Raw genomic sequence first — 27301 nt, forward strand, 5'->3', positions numbered from 1 at the left:
ATATGCGTGCCTGCCTTTCCACCAGCCAGCACCTTCCAGCAGTTTACCAGTCCTCACTCCGCACCCATTAGGTGGCTCAGGCCGTACACATCACCCTCACCGTTTATCCAGGTATTATTGTATTAGATATTTTAAAATCATCAGCTCGTTTAATCCTCTCAACAACCTGTGAGATATTTTTGTTTATTTTTCTCGTGAGGAAACTAACGTTCGGAGTGCTGAAAGCACCTTGTTCCGTACCACTGCGCGCCCCTTTCCACTGCGCCGGGGCTGACCCCGCTCTCTGAGTGGAAGAGGTCCCGGCGCTCCACGCTCTCGGGCTCCAAGGACCCCTAAAGCAGAGTGGTCAAAAAATGTATTGCATTCTTTATCTGCACAGTGAAAAAGTTGTTTCGGGGTAAAAGTTGTTGAGAAGGAAGCCAAGATGGGGAGCTAAGGGGTAGAGAAGAAGCAGGAGGGGGGCGGGGAGGAGTGGGAGAAAGACCCGAGAGAGGACTGGAGTCCAAGGGAGCTGAGGTCGGGGCGGGGCGGGGCGGGGCGCGGGGGCGGGCCGGGCGCGGGCGCAGAGCTATTGGCCCGTGCGTCGGGGAGTGGCCCCTGAGCGCCCGCACGCCGCTCCACGGGGAGCCCGCACGCACCTCCCATCGCTGACAGCGGCCGGGCGGCACCTGGACCGCAGGGCGAGCAAGTCGGGCAGAGCCGCCAGCACCCCGCCGGGGGAGAGGAGGCTCGCAGCGCCCAGTCCGGAGGAAGGTAACGCGCCGCACCGCGCTCGGGGTTGCGGGGTTTGCTCCAACCGGCCGGGGTCTGCGGCCAAGAGGACGAGGGAGGCGGCGAAAGGCTGTCAGCGCGCCCGGCTCTAGCCTCGACTAATCTGCCCACTCGCTGTGTTACCTCGGGCAACTCTCTGGGTCTGTGTTTCCTCCTCCGTTAAATGAGGGAGTTGGTGTTGAATGGTGATGCTTTTCTGGTCTTCTGAGTTCTAAAACGTGAACTTCGTTTTGACACCCGGCAAGCGCCCTTTCTCAATTTCGCACTCACGAAAGAGCCGGCTCCGCTGCCCAGGGGGCGGTCTCCAGGAAGCCGAGGTGCTTGGGTAGGCGGCGGTTCCGTGGGCTGTCGCGTTTCCTGGGGCTTTCGAGGACTGAGCCTGGGCTTGGGACTGGCTGCTGGGTGGCCCTGACTACAGAGTAACTGTCCCTAGATTGCTCAGGTGGAGTAAGGTAGGGCGTTAGGACCTATCTGCAGGCGGGGGGTTGGGAAGGGGGAGTTGGGTGCCGATGATTTCTACCTGGAAAATAAGCAGATTTGTTTTGGAGTTCTCCTCCTACACCCAGACCTTGTCCCGTGGTGAGTTATAAATTACAGGAATGAGATTTATTATCTTTCAAAGTAGAAAACCAACTGCTTCAGCAGCTAGGACATAGGGCTCTCCCAGCATGTAGGAAGTGGGCCTCTCTCTCTGCAGCTATCCTCCTCCCTCTTCCTTTTCCTCCCTCCTCCCTTTCTAAATCCCCTTTGACTTTGAGGGGCTCCACTTCCTGCCTGAATGAAAAGTCCTCATTTTCGTGGAGTGCTGGTTTGTGACCAGCAGCCTCCAGGGCTTTGGGTTCTGGGTTGAGATGGAAGCCTAGATAAGAACAGACTATGAATCATACTGTCAGCCTCTACCATGCAAGGATGCGCAGAGGAAGCCCCATTGGGTTTCAGACAGACAGACAGACAGAAAGACAACACTGGAAGGTGGGATGGATTCCAACTGCTGTTCAGCTTCCCGTCCCCTTCTTGGCAGCCATCCTCAGCTAGGCAGCCAACTGTCAGAGGAGGGTGCTTGAAAGGAGCAGAGGACTTTGGTGGGTTCTATGGAAGGTCTCCAGCAATTCTCTCCCTTCTCTGTCCCTCAGCCCTTAGTGTGGGATCCAGGTGAAAGTAGATTCCAGGGTCCATCAAGAGCAGCGGAGGAGGGGGGCAGGGCAGTGGCAATATTGACTTTTTTGGGGGCACTTATGGGCCAGACACTCTTCTTTGCATGTAACACGTCCTTAGTTCTCACAAAGCCACGTGAGGGCTGGTATCCTGATATCTACCCCATTTTACAAATGAGAAACTGAGGCTCAGAAAGATGGCTTCCCTTAGTCACATAGCTAGTAAGTGGCAGAGCTGGGATTCAAATCCAGTCTTTGTGACTCTAAAACCTGTGTTCTTTTCCCTTTTTTGGTGCTCCTTGAGTAAGGGCAAGTTGGAATAGTGACAGCAAAAATGATTGTTATTGAGTTCTCACGAGGTGACAGACTCCATTCAAAGCACTCTAGAGGTGTTATGTCATTTATGGTGCAGGCGTTTCAGTCATTCCGGTGGGCATCAGTGATGCCTTAGCCTCTCTCAAGCAGCAGTCCCGTTCCAGAACGCCTGCCTGATCCCACCCAGCTGCTGGTGAGTGGGTTGGGTGAGGACCCTGTTTGCTTTATCCTAGAGGTGGTTTGAGGTCTCATGAAAGATTGATTGTCCACAGCTGATCCGTTAGACCTGACCGTTGGCTTGTGAATGATCCCACTGTCCCCTAAGAGGGCTTTCTCAGGCTTCGCTCAATAAACATTTGTGGAATGAATGAATTAGCACCTTGTGCAGAGTGGTCTGCTGTCCTGAAGAAATGTGAGGCGGCCCCTGGGGCAGCCCGGGCCCTCACCATCCTCAGAACCCAGGATGCCAGGCCAGATCGTTCTCCCCCTCGGGCAAGGAAGGTAGGGTGAACTGTGCCCCCGTGGGCTTACAGATTTCCCTGATAATGTGTTGGCTGCCACCTGTTTTATAAAGGAGTTTTTAAAGATAGTAGATGAAGGGCTTCCCTGGTGGCGCAGTGGTTGAGAGTCCGCCTGTCAATGCAGGGGACATGGGTTCGTGCCCCGGTCCGGGAAGATCCCACATGCCGCAGAGCGGCTGGGCCCGTGAGCCACGGCCGCGGAGCCTGCGCGTCTGGAGCCTGTGCTCCGCAACGGGAGAGGCCACAACAGTGAGAGGCCCGCGTAAAGAAAAAAAAAAAAAAAAAAAAAAGATAGTAGATGAAGACAAATTTGACTTTTGAAAAAAATTAAAAGGAAAAGTGACTTAGTTTTAATCAGGTTTCTGCTCTCTCAAAAAGGGGGGGAAATAAGATGGTACTATTTGCCTTAGGGCTTCCCAAACTTCTCCATTAGAAGAGCCTCTAATAGCAAAAGAAGCCTGACAAGTGCTCCTGGGGGTTGGGTTATAGTTCAGATTGGCCCCAGCGAGCATGGAAATTGTTTTAAGGATTTATGCAGGTTTTTTCATTTGATTCCATATGTCTGTCAAATTTAGTTTTTCTGATAAATCTTTATGTATAGTTTTCTTCTCCAAAATATTTGTGTAAAATTGGTGTCCTGGCATATTGCTTTATATTCTTGCGGGGCTGAGAGTACCCAAATGGAGAAACAGGGCAAAGGTTCTGGTCTGGGAACTTTAAGTATTGTTTGCATTTTCTAGGCACTTGGTTCATAGTGACAGAGCTTCCCAGCCTCCTGTGGTGATAACCTCTTTTCCTATTTTTCAGAGTGAAGAACATACTTAAAAAATAAAAACAATCATTGTTTTCCCTCCTCCCAGACTTATTAAGATATAAAAGACATTGCATAAGTCTAGGGTGTACACATGATGATTTCATACATGTATATATCACTACTATTTTTCTTGTAGTGAGGACGTTTAAGATTTAGTCTCTTAGCAACTTTCAAGTATGTAATACATACTATAGTCACCATGCTGTATATTAGATCCTAAGAATTTATTCATCTTATAACTGGAAATCTGTATGCTTTGACCAAGGTCTCCCTATTTCCCCCACTCCCCAGCCTTTGGCAATCATCCTTTTACTCTCTGTTTCTATGAGTTTAGCTTTTGTAAGATTCCACGTGTAAGTGATATCATTATTGTTTGTTTTCTTATTACCAAAACTATACCTATTTGTTGTAGAAAAAGATAAAATACAGATTAGCATTAATAATAATACATCTGTACTCAGAAACAACTAATGCAAAACTTGGGATACAGCCTTCCAAATCTTTTCTCTGTACGTTAAAAAGAAAAAGAACAAATGAATATAACCCTTACTTTTGATTGTATTATTGTCAGGGCTAAGAGCCATCTCAGGTTGCTTTTGAAAGAATGTTGAGAGTAAATCATGAATAATTAAAGACATCATAAAGGTTAATCCTGTTTGTGAACCCCAAAGTTCACCCCCTATAGTTCCCCTGTGTCATTTAGTTTCCAGCAGAAAGAAGTGCCGGCAGTGGGGCTGCTACTGAAGTTACGGGGTCAAGTTGTGCTCCTTGTTAAAGTGACTCAAGTATCTTAAATGTCTCAGATGTAACAAAAAGGTAGCTCTTCAGTGTTGTTGATGTGCAACACGTGAGCAGAAAGTTCTAAAGCTAAATAGCACAGTGAGGAGGAGAGAGCCTTAGATAAGGTCCTTGCTCCAACATTGCATTTTAGTACCTGTGTGACTTTGGGTAGCTTCTGTGAACCAGTTTTCCCTCCCGTAAATTGGAAATAATGACACCTACTTGATTTTTCTCTACCGAAGTCACTAGGAGGACCAAGTGGCAGGTGTTATTGTTTGTTACTTGAATCGCATGTCAGTGTGTATGCAATTTAAAAAAAATTTAAAGGTAGAATAAAACAAAAACATTGTCGGTCTTTATAAAAATGCTGAAATCTAACTCCTGGGCCTAACGTTAGTAGGACTTAATTATGATGCAGATGCTCTGTTGGATCCCTACTCTGTTTTCTTCAAAGAATATAGGATTCCTACGTGGCTGGCGTCTCACTGATCTTCATCACAGTCCTGAAGCGAAGAAAAGGACGGAAAATAGTCCCATTTCACAGAATAAAAACAGGCTGGCCATTCAAGGGAGCTGTTCCTTTGCACAGGGAGTCCCAGAGCTCCTGAGGGCTGTCTCTAGATGCCTAAATCAAGGCCGAAGCATGCTGGGAGGAAGCAGTGAGAGCAGCCGGAAAGGTGATGATGTACCCCTGGCGGCACTCACCCAGCTCGGAGCAGCTCTGCGGAGAGGAATGGGCCCTGTATTGGGAGGCAGGTGACTTGGCTTCTACTCCTATCTCACAGATAGGCTGTGAGCTCTGGGTTTAGTCATGTCCTCTCCCGGAGCCTTGTTTTGTTTTTTTTTTTAATCTATAGAGGGAGTTGGACTAGATGAAGTTCTTTCCAGTCTTAAAAATCTATGATTCTGGGTTATTTTTCATTCACATTTGCCCACATAAAAGTTTGGTAGAGCATCTAAATGAATCAGGTGTCAGAAAATGTTCCCACTTCCTGTTGCTTTCAGTGCGCCCTCATTATTTTCTAAGGGTCTCCCCAGCTGACTGCCCTCATGCAGAACACATGATCCATAGATCATTGAGAGGAGAGTTGTTTCTGCTCATCTATTTGTTAATGTTAATCTAGAACATCCTCAGATTGTAGGAGGGAGAACTGCTTTGAGGCAACTTTTGGGAAGGTAGGTTGACAGAAGCCTAATGAAAGCAGGTTATTTATGTTAATAAGGCTGTGTGTGTCACAAAGTACTCACTTCTGAAATCACTAACTACAGTACTTTTCTTTAGTGCCCACTGGGTATTGGTCCTGTGCTGGGACTCTTGCAGAACGTGAGAGAGCACACTCTAGAGTGGTTTAGAACCATAGGCTAGGACGAGGGAGGGAGAGAGGAGACTGGAGAGAGGAGAGAGCGCCAGGTGTGGCTGGAACACCTTGGAGATGAAAAGGCCAATTCGGGAAAAGATTGAGGCTCTAAGGGCTTGGAATCTCTGGTTTAATTCTTCATCCAATTGCCTGGCACTCAATGGGAACTTAGTATTTTCAATGAATTAATAAATGAACAAATGGAGGAATGAATGAATCACTCTTCTGAAATGAAGTCTATGCTGAAATGTGGTATAATGATCCTCAGGTGGTTGCAGTGACTTTACATATGTGAAGTACTCACCACTTACAAAAACACGTTGCTATGCATTATCCCTCAAAATGTTGATAGAGATTAAAGAAAGCCAAAATAAAAGCATTTCCTAATGTCATACTTTCTAGATATTTTGCAGCAACTAGTAGAACAGATTTGGTTTGCTATTTATAGATAAGTCTTCTTTCTATAAATGCATCAAGAAATGTTTGAGAGGGGGGTATAAGACCTAGTAAACAATTCCACAAATTTGCATTGTGAGTTAGGGGGAGAAAGAAAGGCATTGCTTAACTTCTGAGTGAATAGACATTCTTTTTTCCCTTGTAGAGCATTGTTTTACTGTAACTCCTGGTGTAACTGACACCATCAGCTTCTGATTAGACAGATGTGTTTTGTGCTGCCATTATTCACGGCCACAGGCGCCTGGTCTCTCCTGCCACTGGCTGAGTCAGTTGATTAAAACACAGGGCTCTGAGGCTGAGGGCATGGGCTGGATCCCAGGCCAAGCCAAGGCGCCCTGTCATATCTGTGCCTCAACCACTCTGCCCCCTCTGCCAGCCATCTGCGCTAGGAGGAAGACTGAACTCTGGCATGTTAGATTCTTTAGGTCAGAATCTTCACCACTGCTGGTTTTAGACTAATCATTTGAGTTTTAGAAATAAAGGGTCTGGCTCACAGACTTAGAAAATGAACTTATGGTTACCAGGGGCTAATGGTGAGGGGGACAGATAGACTGGGAGTTTGGGATTGACATGCACACACTACTCTGTATACACACACACACACACACACACACACACACACACACACATACATACATACATACATATATATACACACACATATATATTTTATTTTATTTATTTATTTATTTATTTTTTGCGTTACACGGGCCTCTCACTGTTGTGGCCTCTCCCGTTGCGGAGCACAGGCTCCGGACGGGCAGGCTCTGGACGGGCAGGCTCAGCAGCCATGGCTCACGGGCCCAGCCGCTCCGTGGCACGTGGGATCTTCCCGGACCGGGGCACGAACCCGTGTCCCCTGCATCGGCAGGCGGACTCTCAACCACTGCACCACCAGGGAAGCCCAACATGCACACACCGCTATATTTAAAATGGCTAACCAACAAGGACCTACTGTAGAGCACAGGGAACTCTGCTCAATATTCTGTAAAACCTAAATGGGAAAAGAATTTGAAAAAGAATTTGAAAAAAAAGAAATAAAGGGTCTGGGTTTTCAGTTTAATTCTTTAATTCTTTATAGAATGGATTCTAGGGTTGTTTTAGGTCTGCCATCTTGGGACATGTTGAAGGGCGCATCCTGAGACCTTGTGTCCCCCAAGTCTGCAACTATCACCATAGCATATCACTTCCTCAATGTGTCTGTAAAATGGGAAAGATCAGACCTGCCTCACAGTTTGTTCAGAGGATTAAATGAGGGCGTATATTTAATGGTCATATATTTAACGTGGGGGGCTGATGCCCAAAGGTGAAACCAGGCTAAAAACTTGTCCCTTATCTTGAAGGCAGCAAGGAACTAATGGAAGTGTCTCAATATCGTGTGTGAAATAACTAGACTTTAGGACAGTAACACTGTCCACAGTATGGAAGGTGGATTTGAGGTTGATCGAAGGCACGCTTGTTTGGACTTGTGGGAACAGATAAGATATTTTAAAGCTTTTGGTAAAAGGCACCTGTAGGAGCAGAGATGGTGCTGCTGTTTAATTCAAGACTTCTGGAGGAAGGTACACATGTGTTGGAAAACAGTGGCTCCATATACTAATTTATGGGCTGGACCACATTGGGGCTGAATTCCAAGATGATAACTATGCCTGCCTTGGAGTTAAGCATATTTATCACTTTTAATAAGGACCCAGGTGTCCTTCTGGCACAAACGATTGAAGCTTGGACCCAGTAAGAATGTGTAAGGGCCGTATTTCCAGAATTGAAGTTCTCCAGAATTGAAGTTCTGGGAATTGTTGAAACCCAGTACGTGCTGAATTTGGTTCGTGCTTTGCAGAATTTCTCATGCTCAGCAGGCACTGCTGCGGTTAACAGTCTCTGAGTTTCCTGGTGGGGGAGGAGCAGGGAGGCGTGGGCCACAAAACTCTCATCTGTGGGCAAATCGCAAGAAACTGAGTGGCCCTTTTCCCCAAGCCGTCAGCGTCAGGCACAAGTACACACAAGTGTGTGTTTGTTTGTTTCTGGGCCTGTGTTTCTGTTTCCCTGAGTGTTGTCGGCTTTATCCAGACCAACGGGAAAACCTGACATATACCCGGAGTTCCTCAGGGAAGAGCCCCTGGGGAGATCAGCCTCCGTTGCTAGAGTTGCCTAAACGTGGAGAGGATCACCCGCTTCCCACATGAACTGGGTGGTGGCCCGAGCCAAGGGTGTGGAGGAGATGTGGCTCCACCTGTCAGAAGCTTCCGGGAACAGATGTTCGTGGAATGGAGCACAGGTGTTTGCTTGGTGTGTGAGGAACTGCGGATGCAGTGGACGTGCTCCCTTTCTCCCTTCTCTGGTAACCTTTCCCCACGATCACTCTGAGTCGTCGGGAACTGAAAGCTAGTCTCAGGCTGACAGGTGGAACACAGGTTGTAAGATGTACCCTTTAACTTCGTGGAGGTACCTTACTTTGGGCTTTTGGATGTGAGACCTTTGAACCTATCTTCCTCACGTGCCAAGCCCCAGGTCCTTCTCAGTGGGTTAATCAAGCGGAAGAGGAATCCTTTGATAGATTCGGGTTTGGTCTCTCTCCTTTGAGACCACAGGCACCAAGACAGATGAGCTGTGGGTGGGAATGGTCAGCTCTTTGAAGGGTGTGTTTGTGTGCTTCACTCCCTATAGGTACAATGACCACGTGTTTAAGTTTAGTTTGATATTTAAGTATAGTATGACTGGTTGATCTTTGGTGAAATTTTGTCGCTACTCTTTTTAAACTATTATTAAACAGCGAACGTTTGTTGATAAAGGGGCAGCATGCTCTGGGGGAAAGAATATCAGACTTAGAGACAAGAGTTAGTTCATTCAGTAAATACTCAGTGTTTACTGTGTGCCAGAAATTGTTTTAGGCTCGGAGTCCAGTGGGGAAAGCAGATGTCTATAATTACACATGGTGTGATGTTAATAGTCAGATGTGAGTATAGAAGGAGGTGGGGTGGTGAGAGGGAAGAGGGAGCAAGTGCCAAGGGCTTCCTGGAAGAGGTGACACTTGAGAGGAGACTTGAGGGATGAATAGGGATCAGAAAGTTAAGAGGGGCAAGAAATAGTGTGGCGGGCACAGTTTCACATTCAAGGCAAGGTTGGCAGGAACTGAGGCCAGGGAGGTAGCGGGTGGGCTGAACGTGGAGAGCTTTGTAAATCTCATTAAGGAGACTGGACTTTATACACCCCTAACTTGTATTCTGCACTGTGTGAAAATTGGGCAAGTATTTCCTCTCTGAGCCTCAGTTTCCTCATTAGTAATACGGAGATGATAATGATTGCCTGGCTTTATCTCATGACATTATAGTGAGACTCAAGATAATAATAGTGGCCAACAATTCTGAACACTCACTATGTGCCAGACAGACTTTGCATTAAGCTCTTTACATGAATTAACTCGTTGAATCCTCACCACAACTTTATGAGATAAGGTACTATTATTGAGCCCATTTTATAGATGGGAAATCAGAGGCATAGAAGTTAAGTAACTTGTCTCAGATCAGAAAGCTAATACATGGTGGAGTCAGGATCTGAACCGAGGCACTCTGGCCACAGAGCACTTCTCAGTAGTGTGCACGTGTGTGTGTGTGTGTGTGTGTGTGCGCGTGTGTGTGCATGCTTATGTTTATAGTGCTCTCTGTCAAGCTTAAGAGCCTAGTTATGTTTGCTTGAGGCAGAAGAAGTGCATAGCTCTTGACTTGCCGTGTGTAGTGTTTGGCTTCTCCTCTGCTACAGCTGAGCCTCTAAGCTGGCTTCCTCCACATTTGCCATTCAAGTCGCCACCTCCTTCCTGAGCACTGGTTCCTCATCTCCACTGGAGTTCTAGACACAGCCACTGAATTTTCTGCCCTGCTGTTAGTTTTTACCTTTAACCTGGCTGCCCTTCCAGGCACTTGTGGTTGAATGCACTAATCCTGCAATTGACTTAAGAACTTTGAGTCTTGTTTGATTCCTGCATCTCCTGAGGAGCATTGTTACTGCTTCCTTCTCAATGTTGTTCCCAGATGACATTTATATTTCACCTCTTTGCACCTTCTAGCTCTCTGCGGCTTTTGTGACATCTGTGGCAAAAGCCCTGGTCCTTTTGATTATAGTGACTCCTCTCATTCATGCTAAAGTAACATGTTTAGAAAAGTAACAAAACTCACAGATTCCCCCATTACCCACTGCATAAAACACCTTAGTTTGACATTTGAGACTCCTTAGTTTGACATTTGAGACCTGTGTTTTAGGTTCATATCTTCCACTGTCCCCTTCTATGAACTCAGTCTTCCATTCAAACCGTGTTCCCCTTTCCCTATAGCAGCCTCTGTGCATTGTTCACATAGCTTCCTGTCTGTGCCTGGAACGATACTTTTTTTTTTTTTTTTAAGATGTTGGGGGTAGGAGTTTACTTATTTATTTATTTATTTTTGCTGTGTTGGGTCTTCGTTTCTGTGCGAGGGCTTTCTCTAGTTGTGGCAAGCGGGGGCCCTCTCTTCATCGCGGTGCGCGGGCCTCTCACTGTCGCGGCCTCTCTTGTTGCGGAGCACGGGCTCCAGACGCGCAGGCTCAGTAGTTGTGGCTCACAGGCCTAGTTGCTCCGCGGCATGTGGGATCCTCCCAGACCAGGGCTCGAACCCGTGTCCCCTGCATTAGCAGGCAGATTCTCAACCACTGCACCACCAGGGAAGCCCTGGAACGATCCTTTTATTCCCCTTCTTGAGCTCTTCCCTGCCCTGCCACTTACTCTCAAAATCTTACCTGTTCTTAAAACTGCAGCTCTGTGGTAATTCTTACCAAAACCTTCCTGGTTCATCACAGCAGGAAGTTTCCTCTCCCTTCTCTAACTGGTTTAGTGTTTGGCTTATACCTCTTTTATGGTCGTCATCGCATACCACCTTGTGTTAATGCTCTTTGTGTACTCATCTTATCGTCTCTATTGGTCTGAAATGTCTTAGAGGGCAGGCACTTATTGTTATTTCCTTATTGTCTGGAGCCCAGCAGGCTGACACAGTACAAATGTGCTGAATGAATATATTTTGAAGCACTGAGTTATATTCACTATCTTTTTTTTTTATATACGAATTTCAACATGTCAATTAGCTATAAGAATTTAGCGGTCATAGGGCAGTTATTAATTAGATATTTGGGTTTTCGTTTTGTGTGTGCGGGAAGGGATGAACATAGTGAGCCTGAGACTGTTTGTCCTTAGAAATGCCTGCTTGCAAGGCTGGTCTTTGACTGGTATCTGAACTTGGATTGCAGAAGGGTTCCCACCACTCTAAATGATACCAGTAGCTCACTGTATCTAAACTGTGCAAACAATGCAGTTTATGTTCAGCACCTGCTTTCCCTCTGGGAGTCTGGAATTTGGGTACATGCAGGCAGGGGGTATCTACATGACCAGTCCCCAGTAAAAACCCCTGGACGCTGACTCTCTAATGAGCTTCCATGGTTGTTAACATTCCACACATGTTGTCACAACTTGTGTGTATGACTCAGCTGAGATAGGCCTCTTCGAAGCCCATGCCTGGTTTTCCCCAGACTTCACCCCATCTGCCTCTTTTCCTTGCTGATTTTGCTTTGTATTCATCACTGTAATAAATCACGGCTGTATGATTGTATGCTGTCCTATGAGTCCTCCCACTGAACCATCAGAAATCTGGGGCTGCTCTTGGGGATCCACTCAACACACCATGAAATGCCACAAATGCAGACCCAATCCTTTTTGTTTTCTTGTTTCTTTTAGCTAAGACTTCAGAGTTATTAAAGTTTTGGAGAGGTTATTGGTCCTCACATAAGAGAAGAACCCAGTTCTTAAGACTGCATGCATATGGGCATGTGAATGAACATAATGCTCTGTGAGATAAAGCTGAAGGCTTCTTGACTGCTCTCTGTAAAATTTGGGTGAGAAAGAGCTATTGGAGGAGGCTTGGTTGGATTTTTCATAACATCTCAAGTACTGTCAGAGTCCTAAAAGTATTAGTTATCAGAACTAGGCTCTTAGAAAAACTAGGGGCAGTATTAGCCTGGGATCCACGCATTCTTATTATTCCTCTAAATCAGGAGTTGAGTTCCTTGGGACATTTTTCCTGCCTGAAAATAAGGGGTGGGCAGGAGGGCATCCGTAATGTTGAGATTCTATTGTGTCGGACATCAGCTAGGTATTTAACATGAATCATTTCCTTTAGTCCTCACAAAGATCCTCAAAGGTAGGAATTTTAAGCTGTACAAATATAGTTAAGGAAAATGAAACTTAGAAGAAGTGAAATACTTGTCAAGAGTCGCACAGCTAGTGAGTGCTAACCCTGGAGTTCAAGCGTAGGTCCAAACTCCCAAGTCAGTGCTTTTTTATTTTTTCCCCATTGTGCTCCCTGAACACAATGGTGTGACTTCATAAAATAATTAATAATCAGTCACTATATCAGCTCTTTTACAAGTGGCTAAGCCTTACCTGGGCCTCAGTAAATGTTAAGTTTTGAGAAGTTTTATCTTCTGGTGCCTAGCTGGAAGGTTTAGAGAAGGAGGAAGTTTCCCTGGCAATGGTGGCTCCTGTGCATGCCCTAGGCTTGTGTATTGCCTTTCCAGGGTCCTGGCTCTATTCACAGGGCCCAGGAGTGTGCTGCAGTCCATGAGTGGGTGGAGGCAGGAATGGCCTGCTCTGTCATTTTGTCAGTTTCAGAGCAAGTGTGCCTGAAATCTTTCTTTCTGATAATCTTGGATAAAAGCTTGTCTGGGAACAATCTGCTTTATGAAATTTGAAAGTAAATGGAGAGTTGTGTTTTTTTTAAAGAACAGAACTAGAAGGAGGAAAATAGAAATAGGTGATTTGGGGTGCCCTCTTCTATGCTTATTAGTTTCATCCTAGGAAATGCTTTTATACCACATTGCTTTTAGATGATAAGCATATTTCAGTAAGGAAACAAGGCCTTGGGCTCCACAGAGTACAGTGGGAAGTGCTGGGTGTGAGCAAATAAATTTAGCATCCGGTACAGGGCCCAGCACAGACTAGGTACACAATGAACATTTGTTGAATAAATGCAACTGGGGGTAAGTGTCTTACCTCTTTTGCTGCCCAAAGGACAGAGTAACTTGGGCCCCAGTTCCCATTAGTGTGCTCCTTCTGAGGAAGGGAAGATTCACTTTTTTTAGATCATATGTTGAACCTGGGGCCAGGCCATCATCATTTCAGAGAATGAAATGCCAATGGTTTCTCCTTGGTGGGATGAGATTTTATTTGTGATGCTGAGAATAGATTTAGTGGTGGAGGTCGTAATAATAAGAGCTAGTACTTAGGTAGTGTTTATTATGCGAGACTAAATGCTTTACACATACAAACCCATCTCATCCTCACATCATACCTTTAAGTAGATATTTTACCAATGAGGAAGCTGAAATGCAGAGAGACTAAGTAACTTGCCCAAGGTCACATATAAGTGGTAATTCTGAAATGTACATGTGGATACCAAAGAGCAGCCACTTAACTGCTCTTCAGTGATAGAAAGGAATAGGAACCTAGGCATTTTCCCCCCATTTTTTTTTATTGTGGTAAAATACACATAAAAGTTATCATCCTAACCTTTCCTAAGTGTTCAGTGGCATCAAACACATTCACAATGTTGTGCGGCCATCACATCATCCATCTCGTAACTCTTTTCATCTTATAAAACGGAAATTCTATACCCATTGAACAATAAATCCCCATTTCAACCTACTCCTACCCCCTGGCCACTACCATTCTACTTTCTGCTTCTGTGATTTGATTACTCTAAGTACCTCATGTGAGTGGCATCATACAGTATTTCTTTTTTGGGGACTGGCTTATTTCACTTAGCATAATGTCCTCAAAGATCTCCCATATTGTAGCATATGTCAAAATTTCCTTCCTTTTTAAAGGCCAGTAATATTCCATTATATGTATATACCACATTTTGTTTATCCAGTCATCTATCAATGGATACTTGTGTTGCTTCCACTTTTTAGCTGTTGTGAAAAAATGCTGCTCTGAACATGGGTGTATAAATATCTCTTCAAGTCCTTGCTTTCAGTTCTTTTGGGTATGTACCCAGAAGTGGAATTGCTGGATCATACGATAATTCTACGTTTAAGTTTTTGAAGAACTGCCGTACTGTTTTCCGCAGAGGCTGTAACACTTTGCACTCCCATCAACTCTGCACAAGGGTTCTAATTTCTCCACATCCTTGCCAACACTGGCTATTTTCTGTTTTTTTTTTTCTTTCATAGTAGCCATCCTAATGGACGTGAGATGGTATCTCATTGCAGTTTTGATTTGCATTTCCCTAGTGATTAGTGATGTCAGGTATCTTTTCATGTGCTTATTGGACATTTGTATATCTTCTTTGGAGAAACATCAAGTCTTTTGCCCATTTTTAATTGGGTGGATTTTTTGTTGAGTTTTAGGAGTTCTCTATAACTTTTGGATATTAATTCTTTATCAGATATATGTGATTTTCACATTTTTTTCATTCTGTGGGGTGCCTTTTTACTCTGTTGATAGTGTTTTGATGCACAAAACTTTAAAATTTTCATGAATTCCAATTTATTTTTTTCTTTTGCTACCTGTGCCTTTGGTGTCATAGTCAAGAAGTCACTGCCAAATCCAATGTCATGAAGCTTTTGCCTTATGTTTTCTTCTAAGAATTGTATGTTTTAGGTCTTTGATCCATTTTAAGTTAATTTTTGTATATGGTGTTAGGTAAAGGGCCAACTTCATTATTTTACATGTGGATATCCAGTTTTATCAGCATTATTTATCGAAAAGACTGTCCTTTTTCCATTGAGTGTTCTTGGCACCCTTGTCAAAAATCATTTGAGGGAACCTAGGCATTTTGAAAGGCCATCTAGTCCTTGCTATTTCTTTGCTTCATTTATTAAAAGAATAGTACGGGTGAAAGGCTTCTCTTTCCATGAATTGCTGGAGCAGTTTCTGGAAATTCTGCTTTTCTTTTAGGTCTATATAAACCTTAAAAAATATTTTAAATTTTTAATCAGAAAGAAATGAAAGTTCATGTTTGAGTCTTTTCATACTTTTCCCCCTAACATAATGTTGTTTTCTTCTTCCTTCAAATACCAGGCAAATAGTAGAAATCGAGTTCAAACAAGCAGTGAAGACTTTATAAACTCAAGTTCCCCCACTGGGAGACCAGTTCATGGAGAAATATGATGACCGGTTGGGAATTTGGATTCTTTTGAGTTTTGTGATATGAAAGTCTATTCTGTGACCTTGAGGAAATGGGAGATTTTATTGCTTGTTCTGTTGTCTTTTAGAGTTGAATGTGCATTTTTGAGTCATTGGAGCATGGGGGTTGAGGAACTGTGAGCTCTTTTCTCTAATGAGTTTCATAGCATCATTAATTAAAGATGGCAAAGCGTTAACTTCTCATTTGGACATGTTTCCAGTTGTGCTGGACTTGTTTTTCAGACCACATAGTTTTAATTAAATATTTTGTGCTGTTCATATTTGCATTGAGGGAGCGTACTGACCAAAACAAAATGGAAATGCAATTGCTTGCCAGATTCCAGCCACAGATCCTCCAATCTTTTTTTGGTAATAGGATTTTTCATTTGTGCAGAACTAAATAATATGACAGCTGTGAGGCCTTAACCATGGAAATGCCTATTTATTTGCCTGTTGGAACAATTTCCATGACAGAACGTGTTGAGAGCATGCCCTTGATTTTTAAGGACAGGTTTATAAAAACATCAGTTATGAGATATATCAGCTTACATTTCATAGATGTTTTCAAAATTTGATGTGGCTGAAACTTTTCTCCATGTCTGTCTCTTGGAGAAAGTTTATAATTCAAAATCCTTGAAGAGAAAATAGAAAACTGCTTATCTCTAAAACACAGAATTTGATTAATAACAGTTCTCAAATTACTTTCTTCCTTATAGGTATTTGTATTTTGTAATGGAACAGGGCAGGTGGAGTAGCAGTTTATTAACAAACAAATAGCTTTTGTGATTACTTCTCTTGTGAAATCATTTTGATTCTTTGGTTTATTTATTTGGTTTCTAAAAGGTAGTTGTTTGAGGAGGAGGAAAAATCCTTCTGGAGACTTCAAGGTACTTAAAGTGACACATTTCATAGGAGCCCCATTTGGCGATGGTTTGCATTAAATGGACTATTAAGTTAAGCTACAGGTTAAGAGAGAAATGAGCAGCCCTGACTGAGAATAGAACACAGAAGGGCAAGGGACATGTGGCTGACAATGGCCTCCACTGCCCTGTCAGATAACCCTTTCTGATCTATCCCAGAAGGGTCTGAGGGAGCTCTGTTGGTAGAGCCCAGGGTCACCCCTAATTTGAAGAGGTTAGAGGCTGGGTTGGTGTCATTTTCCCTGGTGAGTTGTGTCTTTTTCAATGATTCAGAGTCCAGTCTATAGAACAACGGGCTTTCGCTGAAGCAGACTATACCCCACATCGGACCTTGCTCATCTGGCTTCTTTTGACTCATACTGGGTACATACCCAAATTTAGCACATAATAATAATCTTTCCTATAGAATTCACCAGTTACATACTGTGTGTAGGTTCGGTCTCAGCTAGACTGTCAGCATGTCAAGGTTATTCATCCCCTTCTCCTGCAGCTTTTGTACTCCTGTAACAGCTGGTAGGATTCCCAGGGAATGAGGTTGAGAGTTATGGGTCTTTCTCAATTTCAAGAAATTGAGAAAGCAAACAACTATTTGCTGCATGTATTCCCTTATTTATGAGCTCAAAGTTTAGCTATATGACTCCACATGAGTTACTCCCAACATCTTGCTAACCACACGACTTAAGCCAGAAGAGAGGGATTGAAGTGGGCACACATGAGAGACTTCAAGTATGTATTTGAAGAGCTGTTTTAGGCGTGTTGGAAGACAGCTGTTTGCTGTGTCCACAATGGACGTGTAAAAGGGAACAGATGGCAGATTAGATGGTAAAAACTTAGATGATAAAGGGCTGGTCCACCTTTAGGATAGGAAAGGAACTTAGAAGTTGTCTATCCCAGTCTTTATTCTACAGATGAGGAAACTGAGGCAAAGGCAGGTTGAATGATGAATCCAGGCTCACAAAGCTACTGAGTAGCACAGTCAGTGTTGAATTAATGTCTTGAGGCTTGCCGTTTTCCCATAATCCCAAAACAGGCTTGCTGTTTTCCCATAATCCTCTACTCCCAATCTTTAATCATTGCAAACGCTGTGACTAGATGCTCAAGTGCTCTACCCAGCAAAACTGAGGTCTCTTCCTTCTGGATTTTTTTAAATTTAAAAGACTAGATGATTATCTTCCTGGTGGAGGGGGTGTGCAAGTAAAGACCAGAAAAAAAGAATATTTTCTGGAGGTCACTGTGAGCCAGTATACTTACTGAGAGTTCTTTGTTTTGGAAGATGCACATTTGTACACACGTACCATTCCGCTGCCACGCCATACTTTATCTCTTCACCCTGAAGTAGTTTCTAGGGCATTTGGTTTTCCCTTATGCTGTGGAATGGTGATGGGACAGGAGCTGCTAGCATCCTGTGGCACCTGCCAGTTTCCCTAATCCTTCTAGACAGCACATTCATTTCTTTTTCTCTGAAACCTGTGGGTTATGCCATACGTTTGTTGTCTAACTTGGACATATCTTTATATTCTATTTCATACACTTCTGCTGGTTATAGGGAATATGCTTGGAAGACCTTGCCTTTGACAAAATGTGCTGTTGTTTCATGCAAGATCATCATGGTAGAAGTAAAGCAGACATGTGTGAATATGCAAAATTAGACCAGGATCTCCATTAAGGGACGGGGTCTCTTCTGTAACAGTCATGCATGATTCCTCCTCAGTTTCTAGCTGAGGCCAGGTGTATAGTCAGGGCTCAGAATGACTGACCAACCGACTAAGTGTATTCTTCTAAAACCTGGACCCTGGAACTATATCCAATGTTTGTCCATCTCTGTCTTATGGGTCAACAAGTATCTCTACTGCCTGGGCTTGGAAACAGCCATGTGTAAAGTGTTTCTCATAGAACTCTTCATAACCCAGTGACACATCCAGAGCAAATATGTTTTCAGACAGCTGCATACTTAGGGGAAAAGTTAATCACCCTCTGGTTAAGAATGTACTAAGGCACTCCCAGCCCTGAGAAGGAAGCAGTAGACTTACCCTGAAAACAAATACTTCCCTGGCAGAGAAAATAAACAGAAGCTCTTTCTCCTTCTCTTCAGTACCACCAGCCCACTATTCTTAGGGATCGTAGACTTTTGGGGTGTCTTGCCCTAGTGTCTGTGCTGCCTTTGGACAGGACCAAGGCATGAAACCAAGGGGAGGAGGCCATGCCCGAGGTAAGCCTTCTTCCACAGTGATTTGCGGGGAGGGGTACTTGTGGTGCACTGTCCTAACAGCTACCGGTAAATTCCCTTGTCAGCTTCCACTTGAACTGGTCTCCTCCCGTTTCTCCATCCTCTATCTCCATTTACTTTGCACACATTTCTTTTGCCGTTGTAAATGGAAGTAAAGTTCGATCTTTAGAGAAACGTGCTACGTGAATAAAACACTATTTATTGAACATGCAGAAACTTACTAAGAATTGGCCACCATTTTGCACAAATAAGCAGTATCCCCCATTTTACAAATGGGAAAACTGAGGTTCAGAGAAATTAGCTGGCACAAGATCACACAGCAAATAATCAATGCAGCTGCTACTGCAGCCTCAGTGGGAGGTGATCTTTAACCTCACTGTAGGCCTGTAAGGCTGGGGTGGGGAGCACAGCTTTCACAGGCCTTTCAGAGTTGAGAAAATTGGAGCAAAAGGATTGTGAATTACTGGTTTACCCAGCTCTACTATAAGGAGTAGAAAATGTGTACGTTCCTTCATTCACATATTTATTAAAACCACTTTTATTCAGTCTCTGCTCTTGGTTCAACATTGTGCTAGGCACTGAGAGGGTATCAAAGGGCTAGAGGACATAGCTCCTGTTGCAGGAGCTTTTATCCTATAAGGAGATAAGAGTCCTGAAACACCTGTCCTTAATGTAAGAAGAGGAGTTTGATTATGTGATAAAAACAGTCGGTGCATTTAGAGGCGGGAGAGATCTATGTAGGTGGTGAGGAAAGATTTCATGTGTTAAACATTCAGTCTCAAATGGTGGTGCTTATGGTGGCAGAGGAGAGATTTCTTAAGATTTTAAAAAAACTTTTAAGATAATTGTAGATTCTTATATAGTTCTAAGAAATAATACAGAGAGACCTGTGTACGCTTTACCCGGTTTCCCTCAATGGTAACATCTTGCACAACTATAGTATAATAATCACAACTAGGATAATGACATCAGTACAATTCAGATATCCTCAGTATTACAGGTACTCACGTGTGTGAGCACAAGAGTGCTCCTGGGTGTGTTAAGTGCTGTACAATCTTATCACGTGTATCCACCACTATCAAGATGCCGATCAGTTCCATCCCCACAGGGATCTCTCCCTTTTTCCTTTTACAACCATCTCCATCTTCCTCTTGCCTCCTCTATCCCCATTCCCAACCCCTGGCAACCACTCTTCTGTTCTCCATTTCTATAATCTTGCCATTTCAAGAATGTCACATAGATGGAATGATAGAGTATATAACCTTTGGGATTGGCTTTTTTTTACAGTTAGCATAATTCCCTTAAGATTCATCCAGGTTGTTGTGTGTATCTATAGTTCTTTTTATTGCTTAGTAGTATCCCATGGTATGGATATACTGCAGTTTAACTCTTCACCTCTTGAAGGGCATCAGGATTATTCCTAATTTCTGACTATTACAATAAAGCTGCTGTGAACAAGATTTTTTTTTTACACTATTTATGTAGCATAGTTGGGTCTAACCTCAGGTAGAGCATGAAGTGGGAGTCACTGTCGTGCCTTCCCTGGGGATATTTTGTTCTTTCATTTAGCAGTCATTCAGTGAGTACTTTTTTGAGCTAAGCATTATACGACTTACATTCTACTAAGAAGTAGGTGAAGGAAAATTACCTTTGTTGACTCTTGGACTTCAGTGGCCTACGGCTCTCAGTATATGGCTTCTTTGGAAAATCAAGCTGGAAGTCCAGGGTGTGGACCTCATTAAGCTCCTGTGGACTCTGACAGGCCGCAAGAATTCAATTTTCAGGCTTTTACTCTGAATTCTCCTGGACCAAGTCAGACTTTCTGTAGCATTTAATGATTAAAAATTTAATTGAAAATCTTACCAGTCAGCCTTTGGAATTATTTTGGAAACAGAAGAATAGAAGAAGTTTCTGCAAAAATTGTTTGCAAATCTGCTCTTCCTTAAAGACAAAAATTAAAAAATGGGACCTAATCAAACTTATAAGCTTTTGCACAGCAAAGGAAACCATAAAAAAAAAAATGAAAAGACAACTTACACAGTGGGAGAAAATATTTGCAAATGATGTGACCAACAAGAGCTTAATCTCCAAAATATACAAACAGCTCATACAATTCAACAAAAAAAAAACAACCCAATAAAAAATGGGCAGAAGACTGTAATAGACATTTCTCCAAAGAAGACATACAGATGGCCAGTAGGCAGATGAAAAGATGTTCAACACCACTAATCATTAGAGAAATGCAAATCAAAACTGCAATGAGGTATCACCTCACACCAGTCAGAATGGCCATAATTAAAAAGTCTACAAATAACAAATGCTGAGGAGGGTGTGGAGAAAAGGGAACCCTCCTGTACGGTTGGTGGGAATGTAAGTTGGTGCAGCCACTATGGAAAACAGTATGGATGTTCCTCAGAAAACTAAAAATAGATTTACTATATGATCCAGCAATCCCACTCCTGGGCATATACCCAGACAAAACTTAATTCAAAAAGAAACATGCACTCCTATGTTCATAGCAGCACTATTCACAATAGACAAAACATGGAAACAACCTAAATGTCCATCGACAGATGAATGGATAAAGAAGATGTGGTACATATATACAATGGAATACTACTCAGCCTTAAAAAAGAATGAAATAATGCCATTTGCAGCAACATGGATGCAACTAGAGATTATCATACTAAGTAAGTCAGAAAGAGAAAGACAAATACCATATGATATCATTTATATGTGGAATCTAAAATATGGCACAAATAAACCTATCTACAAAACAGAAACAGATTCACAGACATAGAGATCAGACCTGTGGTTGCCAAGGGGGAGGAGGGAAGGGAGAGGGATGGACTGGGAGTTTGGGGTTGGTAGATGCAAACTATTACCCTTAGAATGGATAAATAATAAGGTCCTACTGTTATAGCACAGGGAACTATATCCAGTCTCCTGGGATAAACCATAATGGAAAAGAATATTAAGAAAGAAAGAATGTGTGTGTGTGTGTATACACACACACACACATATATATATATGTATAACTGAGTCACTTTGCTGTACAAGAGAGATTGGTACAACATTGTAAATCAACTGTACTTCAATTTAAAAAGTTAATTAAAAAATCTTCTTTTCTTTTTATAAGACTGGTAGACAAGGACTTTGACTCCTAGGAAGATATTAGACATTTGCCAGATAAAAGCTAGTTAAGGGGAAAGTTGAAATCCCACTTTTCCTTCCTTTTTACATCCGTGAAGGGGGTTTATTTCCATCTGCCCTCAAATGAGCTGTGTTGTTAGTTTGAGCCCATACTGGAAGTCTGTTCTATCCCCTCTGTTATTTAGCATATGTCATTTCATTTGAGTTTTGTTCAGAATTACAGAAGCCTCTGTCCTCAGGTGAGACTGAGTCCCACAGAATAGACCTCATTGGTGTTTTGCCTTCTAGCTTTTAGGGGCCCCCAGGTGCTTTTCCCTTTAGCGGGGACCATACATCGTATATAGCTGTGATTTCAATGTGGAGTGGGTGTGGGATTTCTCTTGACTCAAATTGCCCTTTTCTCACCTCCTACTTCTTTCCTCCCTACCTTGAAACCTCTTCTGACTGATCCAAGTAAGAAGTAACACCCAAATAAGAAGATACTGCATTAAATACATGCAAATACGGGTGTGTTGTAGCAGGCAGAAGGCTGTGATGTGAGTAACTAGAGATTCCAAGGGCTGATAGAAACAAGTTTGTAAATGTAGATGATGGAAACATTTTCCCCCTACCAGCTCTGTGGGATCGTGGGAAGAAATGAAACACTAAAATTTAAGGTGGTGGGGTTTTTTCTGTATAATTCTTTTTTTAATGAATGTTGAAGGATGGTAGTTTTCTGTGCTTCTGAGGTACATGAATGTAATACAATGAACATGTAATAAAGTGAAACCCCATGATGATATCATTTATTTCCCTTGTATCTCAGCCTATAGTGGTGGCATTTGAAAGCTATTATTTTGGGGAATAATATAATTATGGACCCAGAATTTGAAGTGAAAGAGCATTGCAGGCTGACTAGTTCTCTTTGATCTCCTCAGTTTTTTCTTCCATTCTTTTTTCTTCTCTTGTATCTAAGATGAAAAAAAAAAATCAGGCAGAGAATATCATATCTTTAGATAAGATGTTTTTTCTTCACATCTCTATTAATTTACTTAATTCCTTTTTGCAACGCAGTCATGAGGTTCACCACACTCCTCTTTTCTTCTTGGTGGCTTTGGCCTTCCAAATGGACGAATAAGGCAGAAGGAATTTGAGGCATGTGGTGGTTAAGGCTGCCCTTAAAGCCCAAGCTCTATTTTCAGACCATTGTGTTGCACCATCTCTACCATTAAACTTTTACAAAGTTTAGTCTTAATTTATCTGAGTTCATTAAATGCTTTTCCTGGGGAAGTTTTTCTTTTCTCCTCTGACTTGTCTCTTGGTGAAGGTGAGAGTTCTCCCTGGGTTTCAGAAAGATGAATTTTCAGTTACCTTGTGAAGGCTGATTTTAGGACATTGTGTCAGGTCACCAAGAAGTTTGCTCTGGGACACATGACCCATGGCTGTTGTGGCTGAATAGCGTCCACTAGGCTGCTGGAGGCCTTCTGGCTCCTCCTGTCCTTGGGCTGCTTCAGAAAGTTCAGTACGAGGAAACCTGTGGGCAGAATCTGCCGGAGACTAGAAAATGAAACAAGCCGGAGAGTCCGCGAGGGTCAGAGAGAAAGGGGCAGGAAGAGCCAAAGACTTATAAGGCTACAATCCAGGCATCTAGAGGGTGACACCGTTGTCCAAGAGGGGCAGGGTGGCATGGAGGTCAAGCGTGTGGACACTGGTGCTGAACAGCTGAGTAGAGTCCTGCACCGCCACTTACTAAGTTACTTAGTCTCCCTGTTTCCTTATCTGTAAAATGCTTACGTTGGCATATAGTTGTGAGAAATTAATGAATTAATGATATAAAGTGTTTAGAACAATGCCTGTCATATGATAAGTGCTGCCTAAGCCTTTGATATTCTTATAGTTATTATTAGTCAATAATAACGAATTTTGCCTAGTTTGCTATTTACTGTCAAGAATAAGGGCTATTTAATTCGGTTGTAAAATATCTTACTCTTTAGAGGAGCCTGAACGCAACTGAATGACTATGTTAACTTGCTCCTGCCAGGTTAGGATGGCGTCATTCTGGGCTTTGAGATGAAAAGTGTTCTCGTGAGTTTTGGGGCCGTGGCCTATTGTAGCCAAATTCTGCTGTGGTCTGAATTTTGCTCTTCTCACCAGTATGAATCAGAGCATTTTATTGCTGGCTCTGTGAGATCCCTCTTTGGAAAAGAAAGATCATCTTTTTCAGTGCCATTATTTTGCAAATGAGGTGAACAAAGACCCAGAAGGTTAAGTGACTTGCCCAACATCACATAGGTCAGGAGTGTCTGAGCTGGGAGAGAAACTGACCTTAATTCCCATGACAGTGTTCTTTTTCCAGTACATTCGGGTTTTCCACTATCACAGCCCTCCTCTGAAGTGTAACGTACCTGATAAGTCTCTCTCACACAGATGTCCTTAGGAGGTATTTATTGATCAGTCTTCATTGATTAAGAATTTATAAAATGAGTGCTCATCTTCTTCTGTAATCAAAGTTATGGGTAAGATTGATTTACCTAAATATTTTCAGCTTTCCATTATAGCTTGACCATTTATTTAAGATCTACTACCTCTGCTAGGAAAAAAACCAGTAAAATAAGAATTTATAAATATTACCTGACCCATATGTTTGTAGATTTTTGTTTTTTTTTTGCGGTACGTGGGCCTCTCACTGCCGTGGCCTCTCCCGTTGCGGAGCACAGGCTCCGGACGCGTAGGCTCAGCGGCCATGGCTCACGGGCCCAGCCGCTCCGTGGCATGTGGGATCTTCCCGGACCGGGGCACGAACCCGCGTCCCCTGCATCGGCAGGCGGACTCTCAACCACTGCGCCACCAGGGAAGCCCTGTTTGTAGTTTTTGAAATGAAAACTTGAAATTCTATTATCAGTTTGTAGAAGGTAACTGTTATCTATACCCATATACCCATATCTGTGTGTGAATTAGTATTTAAGAAGACAGACGGGGGTGAAGTTTCTCCACTCCTCTGAGCCCAGTTCCTCTTCTGTAAAATAGGAATGATAATGATACTTTCCTTACAGTGTATGTACGTCTTCTAACATGGTGGGTCTTCATAGTTACTTACATAGTTACTTACAACAGCAGTAAGTAGCTTCACATATAATCCTGCTAATCTCCCCGAAAACAAACAAAAAAACCCCAACTACATCTGAACCAAAATAAGCCTTGTTAGGACGTTGTTTTACTGGGGAGAGGTGCCTGATTTTACCCCCTACCTGGGCATCAGAATCCTGGCTTTATAGTCACTTAGCAACAGTTTTCTTTATATAACAATAGGATGAGGAGTTCTCAGGATTTCATAAATTGGTTGCAAATGATTGAGAAGTAAATATATATATGTGTATATATATATTTATAGCATATATTCATGTATACAAATGCTGTTATATTCAAATGTGTATATATATTTGAAAATATCTGTATATATACACACTATATTTTAGATAGGTGGATAGGTAGGTAGATAGAGTATATGTGTGTCTATTCTTGTTCCTCCTCACTAAGCTTAGTCATTACTCGGCACTTGCTCAAGGACAAGTCTTCAAGACTCCACTGGTAGATGTCTGTGGAAGGCTCTGCCGCCTTCTGATGAGCTCCTCAAGATGCCAGAAAGGCTGAAAAGATGCTGGCACTGGTTCTGCTGTCCAGTTTGGAGCTCTGTTTGTCTTTGGTCATTGTATCCACTCTGCAAATAGTACTGGGTTCATGTGATGGAAGAGAAGGTTTAAATTCCCTCTGATTGGAAAAGAGTCACTTTCAGCTTCAAGTCAAAACTCCAAAACCGTTTCCTGGGTACCATCATCATATAGTCCCAGCCTCCATCCCATCCCCACTGCTTTCCAGTTGCTTAGGGTTGGAGATGAGGGGGGATTTGTTTAATATCCTCTATTGTGTGAATTACACCTGTGAATTCCATCTCAGAGCCCTTGATGAAATAGGTATTGTTTGAAATGTTACCTGATGAAATAAAATTGGAATCAGAATTCTGGAGGATTGACTAAAGTCTTACTAGTAAGAAATAAGATCTACAATTCTACAAAGAGTAAACTGTAGAATTCCTGTCCCCTAAATCCCTACCCCAAATAGGTCTGTGGTTTAACTTTAATCTCACTCTTCTTTGTGTCCAAAGTCTCCCCTCTCAAGGACCTTTATCCTGAATCCACAATCTCCCCAATTCCTGTTTTTTGACTTAAATCCCACTCTCTCTGATATACAGAGCCTGGGCCTGTGTTATTACACACTTAGGTAATTTTGAGGCTCTATCATCACCTTGAAATCTTTCTCAGACATTCTCCTCCTCTTGCTTCCCACTTCAGGACCGGGTCCAGGTTGCTCATTAATTACATTCTTGAGCCTAGGTAGCAATGAATGCAGTTTGGGAAGGTAGGCAGGCTGTACAAGCAAGCATGTGACTAGTTTCACTCACAGAGAAGAATACCTGACTGAGAAGGCCAGTTCGCTCAGGTAGTTATTGTAATGGTCAAGAGTGCCAAGTTCAAGGATTTTCACCCTGGCTTATTGGGTACAGATCCCATGCCCCTAACGCCACATGGCCCTTTCCCCGATGCCCACTGCGAGTGCCAAGGGAAAAGGCTCAGAGCCACCCATTTCTGCTCCTGAGAAAAATACTCAGAGCACACACACGCTGATTACTGATGGTGGCTAAAGAATGTCCACTTCTTAAATGAAAGACAGTGTGCTTCTGTGTGTGTATAAGTATAGACATCCTTTTGTTTTTTCTGCACTCCACCCTCTCTAAAGTAGTATTATGCTGTCTTCTGCCTTGAATTCAGTGAGTGTAGGTTGTGAATTGTCTAAATCTTATCCCATAGTCAAGGCTCCACTCAAGTTTCACCACTTCCCAGTTCTTGCCCTCATCTCTTCACTTCCCCACTCGTCACACAGTTGTCACAAATATACCCCTTTGTCTGTAGTCCTTTTCCTCCTCTGCAGATGTGTTGTCTGCCCAGCTCTGTCACTTAGCAGCTGTGTGACCTTGGACAAGCCACTTGACCTTGCTGAACCTCAGCTTTCACATCAATGAGAGAAGGATTATGATGATACTTGTTCCTACCTGCCCTCCTGCCCTCCCAAGGTTGTTGTGAAGAGCGCATATGCCAGAGTATAGTGTAAACCCCCAACCTTGTACAAAAGGGAGCTGTTATTATTGCTGGGAGCCAAATCTTCTTGACAACAGGAACCAGGTCTTACTACTTAATAGTTGTATCTGTAGTGCCTCACCCAGTCCCAAACAGGGAACACTCTGAATGAGAGAGGAAAGGAGGACGGAGGGGCAGAAGGAAGGGAAGGGCGACTTTTGTCAGTTTTTATACCCTATTTTACTAGTTATCATTCTCTCCTTCAATATAGCTATATCTTATGAAAGATTTTTTTTTTCCCAAAAAGACATTTTGCACTGGGCAGAAGGATGACTTTTTTTTTTCTTCCAATATTCCTCCTCTACATCTCTTGCTCCCTCAGCTAGCTGGGTAGTGGTGTTGGAATTTACTCTGATCATTTGATTTTACGCTCATGAGAAAAAAACTTATACAGTTGGAAGCTATCTGAGAGATCAGAGATCAAATGCCTCATTTTATAGGTGAGATCACCCAGGGAGG

General features: G+C 43.0%; 1 protein-coding gene across 6 annotated transcripts in view; it reads left to right on the forward strand.

The window, feature by feature from the left end:
* Nucleotides 1–603: 603 nt before the first annotated feature.
* Nucleotides 604–27301, forward strand: part of SYTL2 (synaptotagmin like 2) — a 99613-nt gene continuing 72915 nt past the window's right edge. For all 6 annotated transcript variants that reach the window (XM_019948790.3, XM_019948791.3, XM_033862159.2 and 3 more), the window contains exon 1: nucleotides 604–753. The gene's annotated coding sequence lies outside the window, so the exon portion shown is untranslated. The remainder of the gene's footprint in view (nucleotides 754–27301) is intronic.

This window comes from Tursiops truncatus, chromosome 8, assembly GCF_011762595.2.
Source record: "Tursiops truncatus isolate mTurTru1 chromosome 8, mTurTru1.mat.Y, whole genome shotgun sequence".
Taxonomy (NCBI): domain Eukaryota; kingdom Metazoa; phylum Chordata; class Mammalia; order Artiodactyla; family Delphinidae; genus Tursiops; species Tursiops truncatus.